The 22,078-nt window shown below is 43.4% G+C and overlaps 1 protein-coding gene across 2 annotated transcripts in view; it reads right to left on the minus strand.

The window, feature by feature from the left end:
- RAVER2 (ribonucleoprotein, PTB binding 2) overlaps nucleotides 1-21,330 on the minus strand; it is a 1,138,299-nt gene extending 1,116,969 nt beyond the window's left edge. The window contains exon 1 of one of the 2 annotated variants that reach the window (XM_069641990.1): nucleotides 21,077-21,330. The gene's annotated coding sequence lies outside the window, so the exon portion shown is untranslated. The remainder of the gene's footprint in view (nucleotides 1-21,076) is intronic. The other variant, XM_069641989.1, reaches the window with a different exon arrangement.
- Nucleotides 21,331-22,078: the final 748 nt, after the last annotated feature.

Raw genomic sequence — 22,078 nt, forward strand, 5'->3', positions numbered from 1 at the left:
TACTGGAAAAAGATCAAGGGTCATTCTAAAGTAGAGGGACCAGACAAAACTGGAAATGACCTAACTGATCAGCTGGCCAAATCCGGGGCCATCCAAGGGGATCTACTAGAGATCGAGTCCCTGTTGGGGGAAATCCAGATCACGGCTATCACTAGGTCCCAGACAAATGCTCACAATGAACTCTCAACTGTACAATGGAGTAAGGAGACCCCAGATGCTGATTTGATTATGGCTCAAAAAGGGGATCCAATAATTGGTAAGTTTTATCAACACATGAGGACCCAGAGAACTTTCCCCTGACGGATACCGATTACATGGGAAAGGAGGACCTCAGAGTGTTGATGAAATGTCCAAAAATGTTCCGAATCCAAGACGGTTTGTTGGTGAGGAGATCCCTAGCTGGCCATGATCAGTGGGTGGTCCCTACCTCATTTCAAAGCCTGATGTTAAGTCACTCCCATGATGCGGCCACAGCCGGTCATAGGGGGTTTCATACAACACTTGAAATCTTTAGAGAGGTTGCATACTGGCCATACATGGGGCAGGACCTCGACCAATACTTGAAGGGGTTTCTGGTGTGTGCGCAATTTCAGCCAACATCCCTCACACACCGTGCGCCTCTCCAAAAGAGGGGATGACACTGCCATGGTCAGATTTTCAAGTCGATTTCATCGGGCCCGTGATTCGCTCCTCTAGGGGACACAAGTACATGTTGACAGTGACATGCTGGTTTACTAAATGGGTGGAATGTCTCCCGGCCCCAAACAGCAAGGCAGAAACAGCAGCTGCCCTGATGATCAACCACATCTTTTCACGTTTTGGACTACCCCAAAGGATTGAGTCAGACTGATGTAGCCATTTCACCAGCGAAGAAATGACAAAGATGTGGGAGATAATTGGGGTCAAAAGGAAGCTACACATTGCTTACCGGCGAGCCTCTAATGGTGTAGTGGAGAGATATAACAAAACAATTTTGAGCATCTTAAAAATGTTTGTGGCAGGTTCTGGCCCAAGGTGGGATATTCGATTACCTCTTGTTCTAATGGCCATCAGATCTACCCCTTCATCTGCAACTAAAATGTCACAGTTTGAGCTGATGACTGGACGCAGGATGGTGCTTCCCCAGCATCTGCTCTACAGAACCCAAGAGCAGAGTATGTTGAAAATCTAAGAAAACACCTTCAACATGCTTTTGCCTATGCTCAGCGAAATCTAGAGAGATCTGCAGACAGCATGAAGACCCACTATGACTTAAAGACTACCAGAAAAGAATACAATGTAGTAGACCGGGTCTACTTATACAATTTCCAAAGGAACCAGGCCAAACAGCGCACATTTTTGCCTACCTGGAGGGGTCCTTTTGAAATTGTAGACAAAATCTCACCAGTCGCCTACAAAATCCACAACCCCAAAGGCAGTTTGGCAGAGGGGGAAGATAAGTGGGTCCATATTAACCAACTAAAGTGCTGCCATCCTAGGGACACTGTGCAGCAACTGGAGGAGTCTTCTGGAACCCCATTCCAGCTCCATAAAACCCCAACTATAAAATACTCCATATATAGTCCATGATTTACAATATAAAAATGTGTCCTGATTTATCAAAATGTATGTGTCCGCCCCACTACATTAATAGTGGTGGGGAAATGTCTACAAATATGTTTTTGCTTTGTCACCATAGTTTTGATTGGAAACCATGGAGACTAACCAAGGAGGACTAACCGAGGACCGGGAGGAAAGGTCCGAGGGGCCCAGAGTATCACTCAATACTCACATCAGGACTGGCGAGGAGAACCAATCGATCCACCCCTGATGGAGGAAAAGATGATGAACTTTGCCATTTGTGGAATCAGAAGAGATGAAACTGACATCCCAGTCTTGCGAATTCCATTGATGGGCGATCAACGCCAAATCGCAAGAGGGGGGGCTTATGGGATGTTTTAACCCACTAGTCCAGGCCCTGCAACATTACTGTGCATCAGGAACATCAGAATGGCCACCGGAAGGCATTATGCACGCTAAAATCACCCAGAAGTGCACAGGAAAAACCTGAAAAATAGGCCGCCAAACCACTTTTGCCTATGTCAGTGGTAACACAGGAGAGCACTGCCAAAACCCACCATTGGGCTACCCACAGAGCAGCCTGAAACTACTTGAAAAAGCAATGCTGATTGCAAAAGAAACACAGAGCTGTTTGGAAATCTGTTTTTCTTGGTTGTCAAATTTGCAAAAATCATGGTTCACAAACCAAATAAAAGATCCAACCTTCTTGTTGGATGTTAAGCATCATTTTGCTTCAAGAATCCAAATAAATATAATGTCAGCAGAAGTACATTTATCAGAAGAAAATCCACATTTAAAGATGCTGGCTTGGAAAAATATGTTGAAAATAGGCGCAATACCGCTACTCGCCTCTGTCAGAAGCTGGTGATCTCTAAACCTGTCATGTGAAACTTGTGTCTCAAAATCTAAGTGTGGGGAAAGAAGGGACTTCCAACAAATGCAATATAGGGTGCCACTATTGATCTTCATGTTGAAAAAGACTGGAATTGAAGACATGTTTGCTTATTTAAAATTTGTAACTGTAATTTTAACAAGGAACAATGTTACAATTTACTGTAAGGTAACCTGATTCTGTCAAGGAGTTCCCCCCTTCTCACCTGAGTTCGATCATTGCTGGATTTCTTGATCCATGCCTTCTTGCGGACGGATTGAGTCTTGAATAAGGCTGCACGAGTCTCTTCCGACTCCAGAGTGCGTTCAAAGTTCCGGGATGCAAAGATTGAGGAATCTGGGAAATTTACAGAGTGCGCTACTAGCAGAGGAGTCCAGGAATCAAGAAAGGAAGGAAAGGGACTAGGAATGGGGTTGGTTGGAAAGAAGCAAGGAAAACAATACTGCGAGCTACGGAGCACACGTCAGGTCGCTACTTCGCAATAGCATTGAGACGTGCGGAGCTGCGGGAGGCATGGTCTATTAATAGAACACACTACGTCCAAGGTGTAGAGCGAGGAAGGTGTTTCACAGTGGATGGCTATGTTGGGAGTACAAGGTGGTGTAAGCCCCGTTGAGACAAGGTCCAGGAAGTCCAAAAGGGGCGTGTTCTGTAGTTCATGACAGCATGCCTCCTCCGAAGACCCGTTCCTCCGGGTTTGCCCGGGTGTATAAGGTGAAATCTTCTGAGCAGTCGAGGGGCCTTGAGATTAGAAAGTGGTTCCCAGGTTCTTTTACTAGGAGGATATCCTTTCCATTCAACCAGGTATTTAAGCTGACCCCGTTTATACCTGGAGTCACATATTCGGGATACTTCATATACCAATTAGTTGTCGACCAACAGAGGAGGAGGTCGGCAGGATTTCCGGGAGGATTCGGTGTAGGGTTTTAATAAGGATGTCTGCTGCAGAGTCTTGTGGTCTGTGTCAGTGGAAGACTCTACAGCTTCGTTCCGGTACCTGCCTGAGGATTTGAGCTTATTTTTTTTTTTGTTTTGTCCTCTTTCTATTGCTAACATTACCAAGGATAAAATACCCAGCAAGCCGCGGAGCGGCCGCGGAGTCTGCTGCAGAGTCTTGTGGTCTTTGGGCTCTGCGGGCCCCGCGGCCCTCTTTAAACCTTGTTAAATCCACCCTGAGCAAGTTGGCTTATTCGGAAGCGACACTCCTGGACTCCTGCTTCACGACACACACTGCTGAAAAACCGTAAGCTGAACTCACCGCGCCCTCAGGACTTGGCTCGGGGCCAAAGCACAAAACAACAGATGTACTTACAACCGTGAGTTCGTTCTTTCAAACCACCTTACGCATTGTCCAACTGCCTGCGCACCCTAGATTGAGCGCGTCAGCGAATTCTACCCTTAGCGAGGCGTATCTACAGCTACCAAGCATCTTGGTGTCTGACTTTCGCTCTGTGTCTACTCCACTTCTTCGCCCTCCAGCGCGAGCCCATACCAGTATGCTGCGACAGTGTCCCCACAGCAAACAAACATAGCCCACATAGTCCACCTCTCCGCCCTCCAGTGCAAGCCCTTGCCAGCCTGCTGTTTCAGCGTCTCAATACCAAACGAGTACAGTATATAGACTCACAGCGTTCCTGTGTCTGTTGCACATTCAGCTGCCCGAACTTAGGACCTCGGACTCAGTGCGACAAACAACCTTACCTGCAACGACACACGCCTCCTGCCAACAACCTTCCTGACGATCGGGCTCCACCCGGAAATTATACAACCCCTTCGCCTTCTTGAGCAAGCCCTCGCCTGTGTGCTGAGGCAACAGACACTAACTTAGATCTCAACATCACGACCCAAAGAGAAAAACGCTGTGCGACCATCTGCCTGCCTGCTTTGACAACGGACCCTACCTTGGACCCCAGCACTACTAGCCAAAGAGATACAGACGTCTAATTGAACTCCACCACGGAAAAGACACCTATATTTTAAGAGCCCGCACGGCTTATTTTTTATTGGATATCGTGGAGACAAACCACTAGACCGAAAGGACTCACACTCACTGCTGTGAGACCGAAAGGGTTCCTCCCTTGGATCACAACAGTATCACAGAAAAATTGAGTAACAGCAAGACTGAAACGATCACATCACTAATCTTGATCAACTGAGGTAAAGTGGCATTTTCAACAACTCTAACTGTTCTGCAGGAGACCGAAAGAGCTAGTCCCTTGGATCCTGCGGACATCAACTAAAACTGCCTCAAACACCTCGATTCCTAGACCGAATAGAAACTCTCCTAGCAGTGAGAGACCGAAAGGAATCCTTCCTTGGATCTCACCAGTAGTTTCTTTAATCGGAAGAGACAAGCATTGCACATCAGTGAGAGACCGAAAGGAACCCTGCCTTGGATCCCCCCAGTAGGTTCCCTAACCGAAAGACTCAAGCATTGTACATCAGTGAAAGACCGAAAGGAACCCTTTCCTGGCTCTCACCAGCAGTCTCTATTACCAAAAGATACATACAGCGGATAGGTGACAAAAACAACCCAAAGAAACAATGTCGACAAACAGAACCAAGCAATCTACAACTGTACGACCAAAAACGAGATTGAGAACAAAACTTAATACAGCACACCTTACTACCCAAGACTCATCACAACTCACCCTGGAGCAAGCACTCTCGCGAAGACAACTACCAAAAATCCAATTGAACCAATATTTACAGAAAACGGACAATGACACTGAGTATCACCATATCTCTGATACCTCTTCTGCATCTGAAAGTGGCATTAAAGAGCAAGAAAATGACTGCCTAGCTTCTCAAAGCATACCTAATACTCAAACTCGTCTAAACAATAACTCTGAAATAGTTGAACACACAAGTGGAAATTTCGCGTGAACACCAATGAATAAAAACAGACAGCTGTAAAACCACAAATCGCCCTGAAAAAATTCCTACCTAATACTCTGTACCACCAAAATCAGGACCCCCTGACATCACCCAGAAAACCAGAATTACCCTTAACAGAAGAAAGGGAAAAAGCGTATCCGATAACACCTCAACCATATGAGCACCAACAAATCATTGAAAGCCCACCAATACCAGGAGAAACTACACAAGGCCCAATAGAAGACATTATACCTTGTGACCCGATAACAGACAACCAACCCGAGCGACAAAAAGCCAGTGAAACCCAACAAAATATAATCGAAAACAACAATATAATGGATCATGCCATTAGCTCCACCACTATCTACCACCATAACGAAGAACATCTGCTTCCTAATGATCCAAGATCTACAACTCACGAACTTATCAAACCACCGTCTGAAGAACCACAAACCTCTACATTACAATGCGAGACAGTAACACTACAGCATACGATTAAGGAAAAATTAAACAAACTTAGTCCACCTAGAACCCACCCAAACAACGAAGAACAACTATACCCCAAAGAAACAGGATCCACTACTCATGACTTTATCAAACCGTTGGTAGATGAGCTACGAACTTCTAATATACCACAAGATACAGTATACGACACACAACAGCAAACGAAGAAAGAAAAGGCGAGACTAGCCAAACTTGCATGGCTGAAAACCCACAACTCACTCAAACTCCCTCAGATGACAGAATCCACAAACAATCAAGATCTAGTAAAAGTAAAAAGACTATCAATGGACATAACTGAAATTGAATCTATTATGTCAAGCATCGACAAATGAAAGGAAATTTTCAGCAGAAATAAAGGATCACACCCATCTCGGATGACATCAACTCTGTGTTTATCTCAGGAACCTGGAAAAAGAATCGGCAAGACTGAATATGCTATGATCCATCAACTGGAACATCCCATCCCAAATCACTTTACTTATGACACAGACGACTCTTTTTACACACCAGATAACATCAACAAAAACTATCAACCAGCGCAGTCATCAAACCTCACAGAACAGAAATCCCCTGCCTCAATGGACAACAAACCTGGACAACACGAAAACACTAATCCAAGAATTCCCACTACCATGTTAGATTTGCAAAACATGATGATTGCAGTACTATCGCAAACCATGATACCTTTCATTAAGTTACTGGAAACAATGAATGATAACATTAAAGACTAAGGAACCTTATTAGCTACGATCCATTCTAAACAGATCTACATTGAAAAATTTGTGAACACAACGGAGGCTCGCCTCAACTTAGAAGCAGAGCAATCAAGCCGCTGGCAACAACGTCTAGCAGAAATGGCTAGATGCGACCAACAAGAAAAAACAAACCTAAATAAAGAATTATTGAATCTGCTCAAATTACAACAACAACACCAATTAAATCAAAAACCGGCCTTGAAGATTACCCAAACCTCTCTCCCACAATGTCCAACTGTCCAACAATTAGCCACAAGATCAAAAATCTATGCAGAAAAGACCGTACAACAATCGTCAACGTCAGTATCCCCCTTGGACTCGGAAGCACAAGATCAAAACACACTGAAGACAACTAAAATAGAACAGTTCAAAATTTTCTCAAAAGAAAAACCAACTACCACTCCACAACCCGGACAGACAAAACCTCCCAAGAAAAGACAAACAGGATCCAGAGCCTTCCTCAGAACTATAAAAAACAACGGACAACCTGCACAAGATGTAAAAGAGAAGACAACGAGACAGTGCCATTTATCATCAGCAACTCAAATTAGACCTCCAGTCGCAATATCCACGACGCTACAAGATCAAACTCCACTCACTCCAAGCACCATACCGTCACAACCTCTGTCACAATCTGCCTCTCACGATGAAGAACTACTAAATTGCTCAACTCATGAAGATCAGGAAATAGACGACACACCACCATTCACATGTCCCACAACGTCATCAAGTTACATAATACTTGACGAGTACTCAAATAACCGTGAACCGCAATCCTTACACCAGTATAAAGACGTTGCTAATCAATCGCTACAAGATGTCTCAAATACGTCTCTCAACAGCCCCAGTTGCACCATTTCATGGAGTGATTTCTATGATCAAGTCACAGATGACTCCTTTGATCTACAAAACATGTCCACAAGCGAATGCACCTTACCTTCCTTTATAGATCCATTAGAACAAAACCAAATCTATCAAATTCATATCGAAAACCAAATAAAAAGAGCAAAACCTTTAATACTTAATAGAACTAACATTCTCCGACTTTTTGGAGCAATACCACAACTAAAACATATCACAACCAATAAGATCGATTTAATCACCTTTAAGGATGATAAACACTTAGACAAAATTATCGCAGAATTATCTGACCCAGAAGACCAAGACTTAATTATATCAAAATGTGAACACCTCCTCAAACTTGGCTTCAACTGCTGGCCCACTACAACGCTAAGAAACAATGCTGAGAGAAAACAGAACTATATCCGCAACAACAACCAAGCAACGAAGATTTCAAAATGGATTTCTCCGCCAACAGCGGCAAGAGCAATTAGCCAAGAACAACCAATCAAAAGAATCTACGACCTAGAAATATCAAGGTCGGAAACCACATACTCAAGAAGTTCAAGCTACTCCTATTCATAACAACCAACTAATACAAGCATAACATGGTCACTCTGCTCATGGAACACAAGAGGAAACCTACACTTATACACCCAACCTTGCTCTAACCTCGAGAATTATCTAATCATTTGTTTACAAGAGACCTGGATCGTGGATACACCAGCTTGCGACGGTTTTCTTGCATTCTTAAACCCTGCCTTAAAAAAACATCAAGGCAGACCCGCATCAGGACTACTCACACTTATCAAAATAACTCCGAAATGGAAAGTGTTGACAAATGAAAATATAAACCCCTGGATTCAAGTGACCGTAATAGCAACTACATCATTTAAACACCAAAAAACTAGTTATGAAACAAAAATTGCCATTCTGAATCTCTACTGGAATCCTGTGGCCATCACAAACGAGGCATTTATGGACGGCGTATTCATGACTATAGACAATCTACTTCAGAGACATCAATACATCGAACTAATACTGTGCGGTGACCTCAACATCAATCTAATAACATCAAATGGTACTCCACGCACGCTGGACCAACTAACTCCTAAAGCAGCAACATGGATGAAAGAAATAACAACACGAAACCTGATGCTCTTAAACCATGCAAAAGATAATTCGACTTCCTTTGTCCCAACATGGACCAGAGGACAATCAGAAGCGATCATCGACTACATATTTCTTTCACAAACCCTGCAAGCATCTGTCAAGGCAGCTATAACGCTAATCACTGACAATAGTGACAACATGCTAACCGTCACCTCACAGTTAATGACGAATGAACCAGTACCATCTGATGCCACAATACTACAACTTGCAGGTTCAGCAACAATGCTACGCATATCACATACAACGATAGCTCTTCTTCCAAGAAATTTAGAAGATTCATCAAAACCAGAATTGGAAAAACTGAATTACGGGTGGCTTCTTCTTCCTTTTCAACAAACAGCAAAAAACTGCCCTCAAACCTCACACGCACATACCTACAACCGGGAAATAGCAGAAAAAAAAAGAATTGGCCAAACAGAGAAGACAACTCAACAAAAACAAAACAACAGAAAATCGGATAAAGATTGCAAAATTAAAGCAATCCTACAACAATTTGAGGAAATCACATCAATTGATGTTGCTCCAAACGGATGCAGAAACAATAATGAAGACTCTAAAGACCAATAACACACGTGAACTGTGGAATCTACTGAACGAAAACCACTTGAAACAACATAAGCTCACAGCTAATGTACCACAACAGACATGGATCACCCATTTCTCGACCTTGTACGGACCACAGCATAATTATCCAGAAGAAAAACTGAATCAAAGAACTACAAAATGGACAATTCATACTTCCCAAGAAGATTTCCTACATATGATAAAAAGTCTCAATTCATCAAGAGCCCCAGGACCCGACGGCCTCTCGAACGCCGTCCTTAAACAAAACCCCACAGCATGGGCACAATTCATGTCACAGATCCTGGACATCATAAACAAAACTAACCGAATCCCAACTACTTGGAGAACAGCTACAATAGTTCCGATACATAAACAAGGACCACGCGACCTCCCGGAGAACTTTCGTCCAATCGCTCTACTGGACCCCTTGGGAAAAATCTTCGCAACAGCTCTCTTAAAGCACCTGACTGCATGGGCTACCACCAATGGACGTTTCTCTCCGCGTCAAACAGGTTTCACGCGCAATGTAGGGACTAACATAAATCTCCTACTATTGCACTTAATCAAACATGAAGCCATAAACAACAGGAGCATGATCTACACGGCATTCATTGATTTAAAGATGGCTTTTGATACTATACCTCGACACAAGCTATGGGCAAAACTGCATGCATGGAAATGCCCAGCGAACATCCTCGAACCCATCATCCTACTTTATTCTGACACTTCAATAAAAGTCAGACTCTCAAAACAAGGAAACACATCTGCTTCCATCGTGACAATGAACGGCTTAAAACAAGGATGCCCTCTGGCAGCGACGCTTTACAACCTGTACACGTCAGACATTGACCAACATCTGGCAAATACGCAAACAAACCCCCCGAAAATAAACTCGATACCGGTCCCTATAATGGCCTATGCAGATGACATCGTTTTGCTCTATAGAACCCCATCTGGATTACAACTTTCACTTACAGCACTAAGCAACTACATGAAACAAAATGATTTAGTCATCAATATTACGAAGACAAAGACTATGATGTTGACGAAACCACAAACAAAATTAAAACACCAACCGAACTTCAACATCAATGGAATAAGAATAGAAAATGTCACAACATTTAAATATCTAGGGATCATACTCAATCAATCAAAAATAGAAGCGGACTGGCTGGACAAAATAGAACAGAAAGCCCAAGCACTGGTGCGCCAGGGGTGCATCCTGCACAAAAAATATGGAAAATTCTCATATAAACCGATTATTATGTACTACAGGCAAAAATACATTCCCATAATAACATATGGATCTGAAACTATGTTGAATGCCGAACATGTAAAATGGGTAAAACTTGAGGTAATATTCTGGCGCAAGATCCTAAATCTTCCTCAATCATACTCCATGCCCAGAATCCGATACGAGATAGCAACCCAATCCATCGGATCCATGGTACGATGGAAAAGAATGGACATCTATCGGAAAATAATAGCGGATGATATCACTCCTGCAATCCAAATTTTGAAAACCGATCGCAACGCTTTAAATAACACAATCTTAGAAACCTGGAAAAAATCAATCAACAAAGAAATGGAGAAAGAAGAGATCTCCGAAGAACTTTTAATCAAACGGCCGCAATATGCCAAATTCAAACTTCTCCAGAATGATTGGATTCAAACCATTGATCAGAAAAACAACTACAAACGGACGCTGCACTGCAACGTAGACAATAGAAAACGTCATGAACCGCAGCAATACTTGTCGAAATTTCCTGACCCAAATATCAGAGCAATCTTTTTACGACTTCGGCTAAATATCCTACCAACGAATGATTATCTAGCTGCAACAAAACAAATTCCAAAAGACCAAAATCACTGCCGTTTCTGTAAATTCAAGACGATACCAGAAACCATATTTCATCTCGTGATGGAATGCCCCTCTCTTGCCATCCAACAAAAACAATTTTGGGGATATTTTGATATGGGATCCCAACAAATGACTACAGATAAAAGATGGGCGGCAATTCTTAGCGGAAAGAATAACAAATATATATATACAGTATCTCTCTACCTTCAACACATCCTTGATCTCATGAAAAAGAAATCTCAAAACTCAGCGGATCTCCGCAGCTCCGCTGCCTCTCGATACTGATGTCTATATCTTCAGCTCATCGGCCATTTATTCTTTTTTTCTCTTTTCACGAATCAAAATGATGGAAAAGTTTGATGGAAAAGTTTGAGACCAAACTAAAACATAAAATAAAAAAATAAATTAAAAAAAAATAAGGATGTGTGAAATACTGGGTGAATTTTCTTCCAGGAGTCTGGTAGTCTGATCCGGTATGAAACTGGATTGATAATTTCCTTGATGGGAAATGGACCATAGTACCAAGGGGCCAACTTGTTTGGCCGTAGATGTCGGGGTAGTCATTTCGAGGACAACCAGACTTGATCACCATTTGCATAAGAAGGATCTGGTCTACTTTTGGAATCCGCATACCTCTTAGTCTGTGTTCTGGCCCTCTCTAAGTTTTCTTTGGCCTCCTGGTGTATGTTGATGAGGGTTTCTATCCAGGAGTCGACAGTAGGTACTGGTGTAGGATGAGGGAGAACAGAGGGTAGAACCGATGGATGGAAACCTTGGCTACAATAAAAGGGACTGGTCTTAAGTGCTGAATGATCGGAATTGTTGTAGGCGAATTCAGCCACGGGTATCAGGAGTGACCAGTCATCCTGAAGCTTGGTGGCGAAACATCGAAGAATCTGGCCCAGGGTCTGATTAGCACGTTCTGTGGCCCCATTGATTTGGGGATGATAACCAGATGAGAGGGCGTGTTGGATTCCCAAAATGCGACAGAGATGTTTCCAGAATTGAGAGACGTATTGAGGTCCTCGATCAGATATGATCTTGGAAGGAAGTCCATGTAAACGGAATATGTGTTCCAGGAAGATTCTAGCAAGCTCGGACGAGGATGGTAGCTTACACAGGGGTGTAAAATGAGCCATATGAGTGAACAAGTCTATGGTAACCATGATGGTCGTGTATCCTCGAGGAGGTGGTAATTCCACAATGAAGTCTGTAGCAATGAATTCCCATGGCCTTGTTGGCAGTGTAGGTTGCAGTAGAAGACCCGCCGGTCTCTTGTTATCATGTTTATTTTGACTGCAGATAGTACAAGCTTTGATGTACTGCTGTACGTTGGTCTTCATTCTAGGCCACCAAAACTGTCTTTGTATGAGACGGAGGGTGTTGGTTATGCCACGATGTCCGGAGTGAAGCGTATCATGACAGAGGTTTATTATTCTTTGTTGTAATTTCTGTGTAGGAATGACCAGTGCATTGTCCTTGAATAAATATCCTTCCTTAACTCTTAGGTTCCATGGATTCTTCCTTGAAATATCCTTCCAGAGGTTAGAGGATTGGGTTTGCACTCGAATTTCTTCCAGGAGGTTGACTGCTTGAGCTACAAAGATCGTGTGGGGAAACATCTTAGGATAGGCCCTGTCTTCAGTAGTTACATAGTCAGGACGTCGAGATAAGGCGTCAGCAATCAGGTTTTGTGATCCGGGAACATGAGTGATTTGGAATTGGTACTGGGCAAAGAAGTAGGCCCAACAAGCCTGACGACTGTTCCTGCACTCCAACGACTGTAGAATTTGAAGATTCCGATGGTCCGTGCGGACCTGAACTGGATATCTAGCACCCAGAAGTAGATGTCGCCATTCGGTGAAGGCTTGGCGGATGGCTAACAGTTCCTTTTCCAGGACGGAGTAATGTGTCTCACTGGGAGTCAGGGTTTGTGAGAGGTAAGCAATGGGGTGTTCCAGTTTATCCTCAAGTTCCTGCATCAAGACCGCTCCTATGGCGTAGTTAGAGGCATCCGTTTCCACTAGGAATGGCCGATTTATGTCAGGTTGGGCCAAGATGAGGGCTTGCGTGAACTCTGTCTTTAAATGTTGGAATGCCTTATCTTGCAGTGTAGACCAGATAAAGGGGGTGTCTTTCTTCAAGAGGGCAACGATTGGCTGAACGATCTCGGCCAAGGTAGAAATGAACTTCCGGTAGAAGTTGGCAAGCCCCATGAAGGATTGAACTTGTTTCATGGACGTGGGAGCGGGCCATGCCAGTATGGCCTTTACCTTTGAAGGGTCCATACCAATTCCTTCTGGGCTAAGGATGAATCCTAGGCAGTGAACAGAAGTAACGTGAAACAAGCATTTTTCGGCTTTGGCTAAATGTTTGTGTTCACGGAGTCGTTGTAATACTGCCTTTACATGTTCTTCATGCTTTAGAGGATCCTTGGAAAAGATCAATATGTCATCCAGATAGACAATGATGAAGAGGAATAACATGTCAGAAAACACCCTATCCATAAAACGTTGAAAAACTGCGGGGGCATTAGCTAGTCCTAAGGGCATGACTAGATATTCATAGTGACCAAAGGGTGTTCTAAAGGCTGTTTTCCATTCGTCTCCTTCCCGGACACGGATCAAATGATAGGCACCCCGGAGATCCAACTTCGTGAATATTACGGCGCCTCTCACAGCTTCCAGGATATCCGAGATCAGGGGCAGTGGGTACCGATCTTTGAGGGTGCATTGATTTAAGCCACGATAGTCGAGGCAAGGTCTGAGTTCCTTGGTGTCCTTCTTGGGAACAAAGAACAACGAAGCACCCGTTGGAGATTTTGAGGGTCTTATGGTGCCGTTTTCAAGGTTGGTATCCAGGTATTCTCAGAGGGCCTTTTTTCTCTGGTTCGGAAAGGATGAACATTCTGCCGAAGGGAATCACTGCTGAGGGATCTGTATCTATGGCACAGTCTTCAGGTCTGTGAGGGGGTAAGGCCTGGACTATGGCAGTTGAAAATACATAAGCATATCCCTGATAGGCCTCTGGGACTTGTATGATATTGGAACCCATGAGTGGTGTTTGCTGGTCTCTTAGTGGTTCTTTAGGGGTGTTGAGGAGGGATCCAGGAATAGACAGTGGGACATACAAAACTCTGAGCCTAGAAATAGTGATCCTGCTGTCCAATTGATATACGGATTGTGCTTCTTTAACTAGGGCATACCCAATACCATGGGGTAATGAGCTGACTTAATGATGTTGAATGTAATCCGCTCTTGGTGATGGTTTATGGAAAGCTGGATCTCTTTTGTCTGGAGGCTTATGGGTCCTGAAGTGAGGGGTCTTCAGTCGATTGCTTCCACCGGCTGCATGGTGCTTTGTGTCTCGTACGGAATATGATGATTAACAACCCAGTCTTGATCAATGAAAATTCCCATAGCTCCGCAGTCTACCAAGGCCAGAATGGGATAGGTCTTATTCTTGGAGGGCGACAGGAAGGCCTGTAGTATCACCAAATTGTTTTGTCCAGGAGAGGTAAAGGATGGAATTGATGTTGAGCAAACATCTCTCTCCCGAAGCTTTGCTCCATCTAGGATCGGGAACTAGCGTTTCCCGAACGCCGAGGAGGGGCTAGAGGACACTCCCTAACCAAGTGTTTGTCTGAGGCACAATACATGCACAACCCTGTATGAATCCTTCTCATCCTTTCTTGCGGGGATATAGGTCCACGGAAGGCTCCTATCTGCATGGGTTCTGGCTCAGAGACTGAGCCTGGGTTTGTGTCCGTCTTGGTGGTACTCTCAAAGGACAGCTTCGGAGGATTACCTCTGGATTTCTTCTTCTCTGCCTTCCTTTCCTGGATACGGAAATCTATTTGCATGGCAAGGTCCATTAGTGCCTGGAATGAGTTTGGGCGAGCCACTCTGGCCAACTCATCCTTAATCTCCTCATTCAGGCTTCTCCTGAAAAGGGTAAAACTCCTTTCTGAAAGTCTAACAGGCGTTCCTGGGCACTATAGACCTGCTCTGGACGGTCAAACATGGTTTTAAGGGCTTGTATGAAGCCATCATAGTCATCTAGGAGAGCATCGCCGGAATTAACGAGGGGCGTAGCCCAGGTTAAGGCGTTTCCTGAAAGGTGGGAAATTATGAACCCCACCTTAGCCCTGGGAGTTGAAAAGTAGTAGGGCTTAAAAGTAAAGTGGACCAAACATGAATCCAGGAATCCGCGAAGGGTTTTTGCCGACCCATCGTATTTGTCCACTATGCCGCCCAGCAACACACTTTCTTTTGTGGCAGAATCACGGGATAGAACTAATTATTTGAGAGCGGCATTTTCCGCCTTTAGATTCTGCACCATGACAGATTCAGCTAAAACTTCAGAGAGGTTTTCCCCCCACTGAGAACACACCACCCTTTTGCTTCCCACCAAAAGGAGAGGATATCTCATTTGGATGCTAATGAGAAGAGGAGGAGACTTTCTCTGCTGCTCTGGTAAAGAGACAATGGGCTTCTTGAACTGAGAGAAAATGCTAATTCGGGTGTGAACAGAAACCAACTGCCCAGGAAGACAAGCCCATGTGACTCTCTGGCCCAGCCAAGACCTTGGAGGCGGAGACAAACCATTTTGTGTATTCAGAAAGCACAGAAAATATGTTTGAGAAAAAGACTTATAGCAAATTATGCTGAACTGATAAAAATATGGAATTTATAGGTTATTAAAATGAAAATTTCGCTCACAGTTTAAAACTAATCTGGAATCTGTGCGATATACAGAGATTGAACCCCGAAAATGTTCATATTCTAGCTATTGTGATTATGTTAGGAATATGAAAATTTACAGGGACATGCCCAGATGGTATGTGCATGTATGTAAAAAAATTGGTACAGAACTGACACTGAGTAACCGCCCAAAAGGGTTTTCTCTGGACCATAAACACAGTGTCACTCTGACACATGATGACACATCATGACACACTGTTCATTTCTCAAATCAGGGGAGAGGGAATTCTCTGACCTATCAGATTCTTAGAGGGTTGGGCATAGTATAATCAGCCTCCCCACCCCTTTGGAAAATGGATAAATAGGGACTGCTGAGGACAGGCAAGAACACACACATTTACTCATCTACCTCTACTAAAACCTCTGTAACCTCTGAACCGTACATGCTAGAAACGAACCTCAGCTTTCAAATGAACTAAGAACCGCATTCCAACTCCTTATAGTTTTGCTGTAATCACGTTTTTCGTGCACTGAAAAGTTTGCCGCGATTTCACCAAATGTAAAAACAGCTATTTCTTGTTTTCAACTTCTGAATTTCGTTTTCCATCTGCCAGTCATTCTACAATCATTGCGAGTGTTTACCTGAACCTATCCAAAGTGGCTGTCACTAGTTCTGAATCCCATGTAGTGAATCAAAATCAATTTTAAGCATGTTTCCTATTCATTTCAAATCACATTTAAAAGCAATTGACCTGTTTTAAAATCATTCCTGTTCTCTCTAAGCTTGCTGGGGGAATCGGGATTGAAACTGCAATTGTTGATTGTTATTCCTGAAACCTGTGTGCCCTCATTCCATCTCTTCATATTGCATATTGGGGGGAGTGAGTGGTATCAGGGGGAAAGAATGATTACATTGTCTTTGATTGAATTCATAACAAGTTTCATTTCTGTGTTGCATTAATTTCATATCATTGCATTTTCTTGAACCCACACAAAGTTATTCTCTGCTACATTATTCTTCCTATTCTTACTCCTAATTGATTAAAGAGATTGTTGATTATTGTAATATTACCCATTGCTGATCATTGTATACATATTCATAAGTGTGATATTCAGATATTGTTCATATTCATAAAGGTTTGATATATATATTGTGCAACTCTTCAAATAAATCTTTTAACTTTGCAAAACAAACCTACTTCTTGGTTCAGTGAGACCGGGGGGGGTTCAAAGTGCTCTGGCCAAGGTGATACAATTGCCAGAGGACAGAAAAGGCCTGCAAGCAGTAATACGTTTTGCTGTATATGCCACCGAGGAGGCTGTGGCATTGACTTGTTTGGTTAGAGAGAGTGTTGAGTCAAGGTAGATCTGTAGCGTGTTGACTTCTTTAGCACTTTAATGGTATTATTGTCGATGATGAAGGATTTAAATTGTTCAGAGAGTTTGTTTAAGCGATTATGTGAGCCAATCAATAGCAGTTCAGTTTTGTCGTCATTCATACAGAGACCATGAATGGCCATCCATGCCTGAATGGATTAATAGATTTGGTTCAAAAGTTTGGAATCAGTATCGTCGGAGCCTGAGAGAGGTATGAGTATTTGGGTGTCCTCTGCATAGTTAGTGTAGGTGACACCCAAGCTGTCGAGATAGTCAAATAGAGGCTTTATTAAAATGTTATACAAAGTGGGCGAGATGCACGAACCTTGGGGAACTCTGCATAGAACTGGAGTTGGGTCAGCTGTCGCTGGTGGAGAGAATACTCTCATTGTCCTATTGGAGAGAAAAATGTAATCTAGGATGTAGTTTTGGCAGAGGGATGTGCAGCTGTGGTCAAATGTTTGCAAAGGACATTGTGATTGACCAAATCAAAGGCCGCAGAAAGATCTAACAAGAGAAGGAGGGCTATGTTCCCTTTGTCGATTAACTTGTCCATTTGTATTTTAAGGTCGACAAGAGCAGATTCTGTGCCATGACCTGGTCTGAAACCTGACTGGTGAAGGCCAAGGAGGTTATTTAATTCAAGATAGTTATGAATTTGGAGGTACACTGCCCCGTCCAGAATTTTAAGAAGGAAGGGTACCATGGTTATATGCCTCTAATTGGTAGGTGCATTGGGATCGAGTGTGGGTTTTTTGAGAAGTGGGAGGACCAAAGCATCCTTGAGATTAGTGGGGATTGTGCCAGTTTCAAAGGATGCATTGATTAGAGTCGTGATGAAGGGTGCAATCTCACCTGCAACATCTTTGATAAACGTGGCTGGTCAAATGTCTCCTTGGCATTTTGATGGTTTGAGGCTCTCAATTATTTTTATCACTTTCGGTACTGAAACTGGAGTGAACTGGAAAGGAGTTGGCTGGTTCACAGTAGCGTCAGTGTGCTCAAAGTGTTGGGCGTCTGAGGATAGACTGTGTTTTTTGGTAGAGATTTTGGTCTGAAGGAGAGAGATTTTATCCAACAGTGCTTTTTGGATGTTCGAGCACCAAGTAGTATCTTTGGTGCAATGTTCCTGCGGAGTCACAGGAGATTCTAATCCTCTAAGAATATTGAATAATTCTTAGGTATATCGTTTTGTAGTTTTTTGACGCTGTGACAATGTTTTCTTTATTGGTATGAGATGGATTTTTTTCCAGATCCCTTCAGCTGCTCTCTTGGTATTATGTAGACTTTATAGACTGGAGGTATACCAGGAATTAAGATGAGCAGATTGTTTAGCTTTGCACATTTTTAGTGGGGCTACTTTGTCTACTGCCTGAGAGAGGGTTTGGTTGCAGAAATCGACCATCTCTGAAGGGTTTAGTTTGTCAATGTTATGTGGTTTGATAATAGGGTTAAGTAGGGGAAGAAACCTTTCTGCTGTAATGTTCCTTTTATTTCTAGTAAGAGCTGGAGGGGCCATGCTGTGGTCAGGGTGTGTGGTAGGCTGATCCTGGATGGTGAAGGTGATCAAGTGGTGATCGGACCAGGCGCAAGGTGTATTTGAAAGACTCTTAATGTTACAGTTGATATCAGCAATCCAATCGAGGGTTGTACCCTTATTATGTGTTGGGTTGGTGATGCGATTCAGGAAACCTAGTTCTGATATTCTGTTGGCTAATGCTAGGGCATTGTTATCTTTCGTGTCGTAAAGTCCTAGGTTGAGGTCTCCTAGTAGGATAATTTTCGACCCAAGTTTAGTGTTGTTGGTGAGAAGCTGGGTGATCTCTTCGTCCAAGGAAGAAACTGGGCTTGGGGGTGGGTACAAGATATGTAAAGTCAATGTGGAATTAGCATTGAGGGGTATTGTCACAGAGAGAAAGAAGTTCATCTGAAGTGAACGATTGGTGGATAGGTTTTTCTCTTATGCCCAAATGTTTTTTAGCGATGACAGCTACTCCGCCTCCACTCACATTTTCTCGTCAGTTCTGAGGATCATGATGTCTTCTGGGATGGCCAGTGATGGAGTTGGGCCTGCTGCTGCGTGCAGCCATGTTTACGAAATCGCTAATATGTCAAGGTTGTTGGTCATGATGAGGTTGGCAATGTCCAGTGCATGGGCTATAAGTGACCTCGCATTAATGAGCGCACACCTAATGAATGGTAGCTCAGGCTTAAGTATGTCGGAATTGGGTTGGGCAGGTTTGTATGAGAGGGTGCTTGGGCCTAGCAGCTTGTCAGGCGGAGTGTTTCTGCCAAGTTTGCCTTTTGAAGTTCTATATTTGGTCGAGTTTCTGTACGATTCTCCAAGGTTTTTCTTAAGAGACATTTTGTTGCAGTCGATGTCCAAGGTCATTGTACTTCGTAATCTTAGTCAGAGGTTCCTTAAACTAAGTGGGGTATGTTTGGAGTGGGCCGAAACTCGACAATGCACAGCATGTCTTTTCCCAACAAATGCCAAATACGCTATTCACCACCAAAGCAAAGGAACTTTGCAGGTTGGAAAACAAACACTTTATTTGGTACATATGCACACGTATGTCCCTTCACAAACCTGAGATGGTAGGAGCAGCCGAGTTAGAGGGACTTTAAAGAATGCCCATTATTCTGAAAGAAAGCACATCTAAACCTCTGAATATGTTTGTGATCTAACCACTGTCTTCACCCCACGAATGGATGACCAATTCCGAGTGGGATATTAACCTGTAACCCCCAAGATTCGCGGGTGTCTAAATTGGGTGCCTTCCACTTCTGACTGTCCTGCAAAGTCATGCCGGAAGGGGCACCTGAACATGCTGCTGGGTGCGCATTAACATTAGTCCTAGTAATTAATGGAGAATGTCTGCGCCACAAATATTCCTCAGGATATGATTTCAATCCCTTGGTTCTCTAGGGACAATGGTGCACAGATGACACACAGGTCTCTCCAGCTCTTTTTCGACATGATTCGTGTACCGACATTTCCCATTTTTAGCAGGCTTCCTGGAAAACCTTGTTACGGCAAATAAATCATCTTTTATATATAAGTTTGCTAATGCTAATTTGTCACATTTGGCCAACTGTAAATAACACATACTATTTTACTGAACTCACTTTATCCAACCAAGAAGGAGGAAATACTGAATCGGCCATGTTAGGATTTTCCACACAGACTTCAGCAGCCAGTGTTCAACCCACCGGCCGCCTTCCAGGCTTTAAACATGATAATCAAAATGTATTTCCACGTCAAGCGTTAGTAATAGCAAAAACACGAATAAGAACATAGCAGACATCCTTTTCTAAGACTGCCCAACCGAAAATCTTGAATATAACTACTTGCAATGGTGAACAATAGAGTTAAATCGCAATATTTCCATTTAATAACCTATTTTTCAGCATAAAATGTACAAACACACATTTTTAAAAACTACACACAAGTTCAATGTGGTGCCCGTTTATATGTGGACCAGAACAGAGTTCTCAATTTGGCTTCCATGAAAGCAAAGAGCTTTTTATCTGAAATACTAGGTCAACCGTTTTATAATGTTTTGTCTATTAACAAAAGCATATTAAAAATATATTCATTATAATCGTCAAACACGATTCCGGGCCCATGGATCCCCCTATATCAGGTTATTGGCCTCCAAAATCTCCCACTCCCACACCTTCGCTCTCTGTCCAGGCCCCTATCTGCTGTCCTTAATTTATTTTGCTATTTCTCTGGTAGCGTTAGCTTAGTTTCAAGGCCTTTGCTCACTCCCACCAGGGGTGGAGGCCTGTGAGGTAAATGTTTAACCCCCTACACCCTTACTCTTCTAGAGATGGGCAAACCCGTCGAAGGTAGAGCAGCACTATAAACACACACTCGCAGACAACCACTCAAGCAGCTCTTGTCACACATTTGTTCATGCACACATGCTGTTCACCCTTACACACACTCTGAAAAGCAGCTTACCTGACAGTTCACCCAGCCAGCGCCACGTCACCAGGAAGCTTTGTGTTGACAAGTTTCAGAGTCCCGGACATGTGCATATCAGGGCTCTGAAAAATGAACGCCCCAAGACTTCCAATGAAGTCTCAATGAGAGATGGGTGTACAGAGGGGCACCGCTCTCGCTGCAACGACAGAGCTGGCATTCTCAATGAGTAATTCCTGGCTGAAAGAGCTGTACACCCCAGCCAGGCATGGCCTGTTGAGCATGCAGTAAAAATCTGAATTCCTGCAGGGGAAAGAGCCTTTAACACGCTGCTCTCTCTCTGTTTTGAGTTGCCTGATGACTCATCCATAATGGGTGGCTGGGATGTGGGTAGCCGCCCAGCTGCCCATTATGGACGATCCGCCCCTGATTGCGCGTAGCCAGGGGACTTGATTAATTAATTGCTGGGGCGGTGGGGGCGTCGGGCAATAAATTATTTGCTATCGGTTCAGATTCCATTGCTGCGATTAAACTGCTGGCGCAGTGGGCCCTATATTGAACACTGCTTTGAAAAATGCTGGCAAAAAGAATAGGCAATAATTGGAGATGGCAGAATTTTTGTAATTAAGAAATTCTTTCTGCAGGTAAATAAAACTGCCACGGACACTAGATACGTTTTGTGGCAAACCCTGTTAAATCAACAAGTGCTCGATTTCCGTTCTGAATGGGGATGGCACACTGGCCCAAAGAGATGCATTTGCCTGCAGACATATGGAATAAGCCACTTGCTTTTGATTGTCAAAACAACAATTGCCAAGGTTTAATGCAAATCAGCATAACTGCTTATACCTTGGAGATATGGTGCCCATTTATAATCTTGCCCATGGCATTAAATGGTTACTGGCGGGTTCCAGAAATATGAGGGGAGTGGCTGGACAGCCAGAATTACACCAGCCATAGTCACACTTGTGTGCCCTGGGATCAGGGGTGGGTGGCCCTCAGACTGGAAGGATGCCAGACCCATGTATGCATCCTGTAGCT

The sequence above is a fragment of the Ambystoma mexicanum genome, chromosome 1q (genome assembly GCF_040938575.1).
Source record: "Ambystoma mexicanum isolate Mex_15411 chromosome 1q, UKY_AmexF1_1, whole genome shotgun sequence".
Lineage (NCBI taxonomy): Eukaryota > Metazoa > Chordata > Amphibia > Caudata > Ambystomatidae > Ambystoma > Ambystoma mexicanum.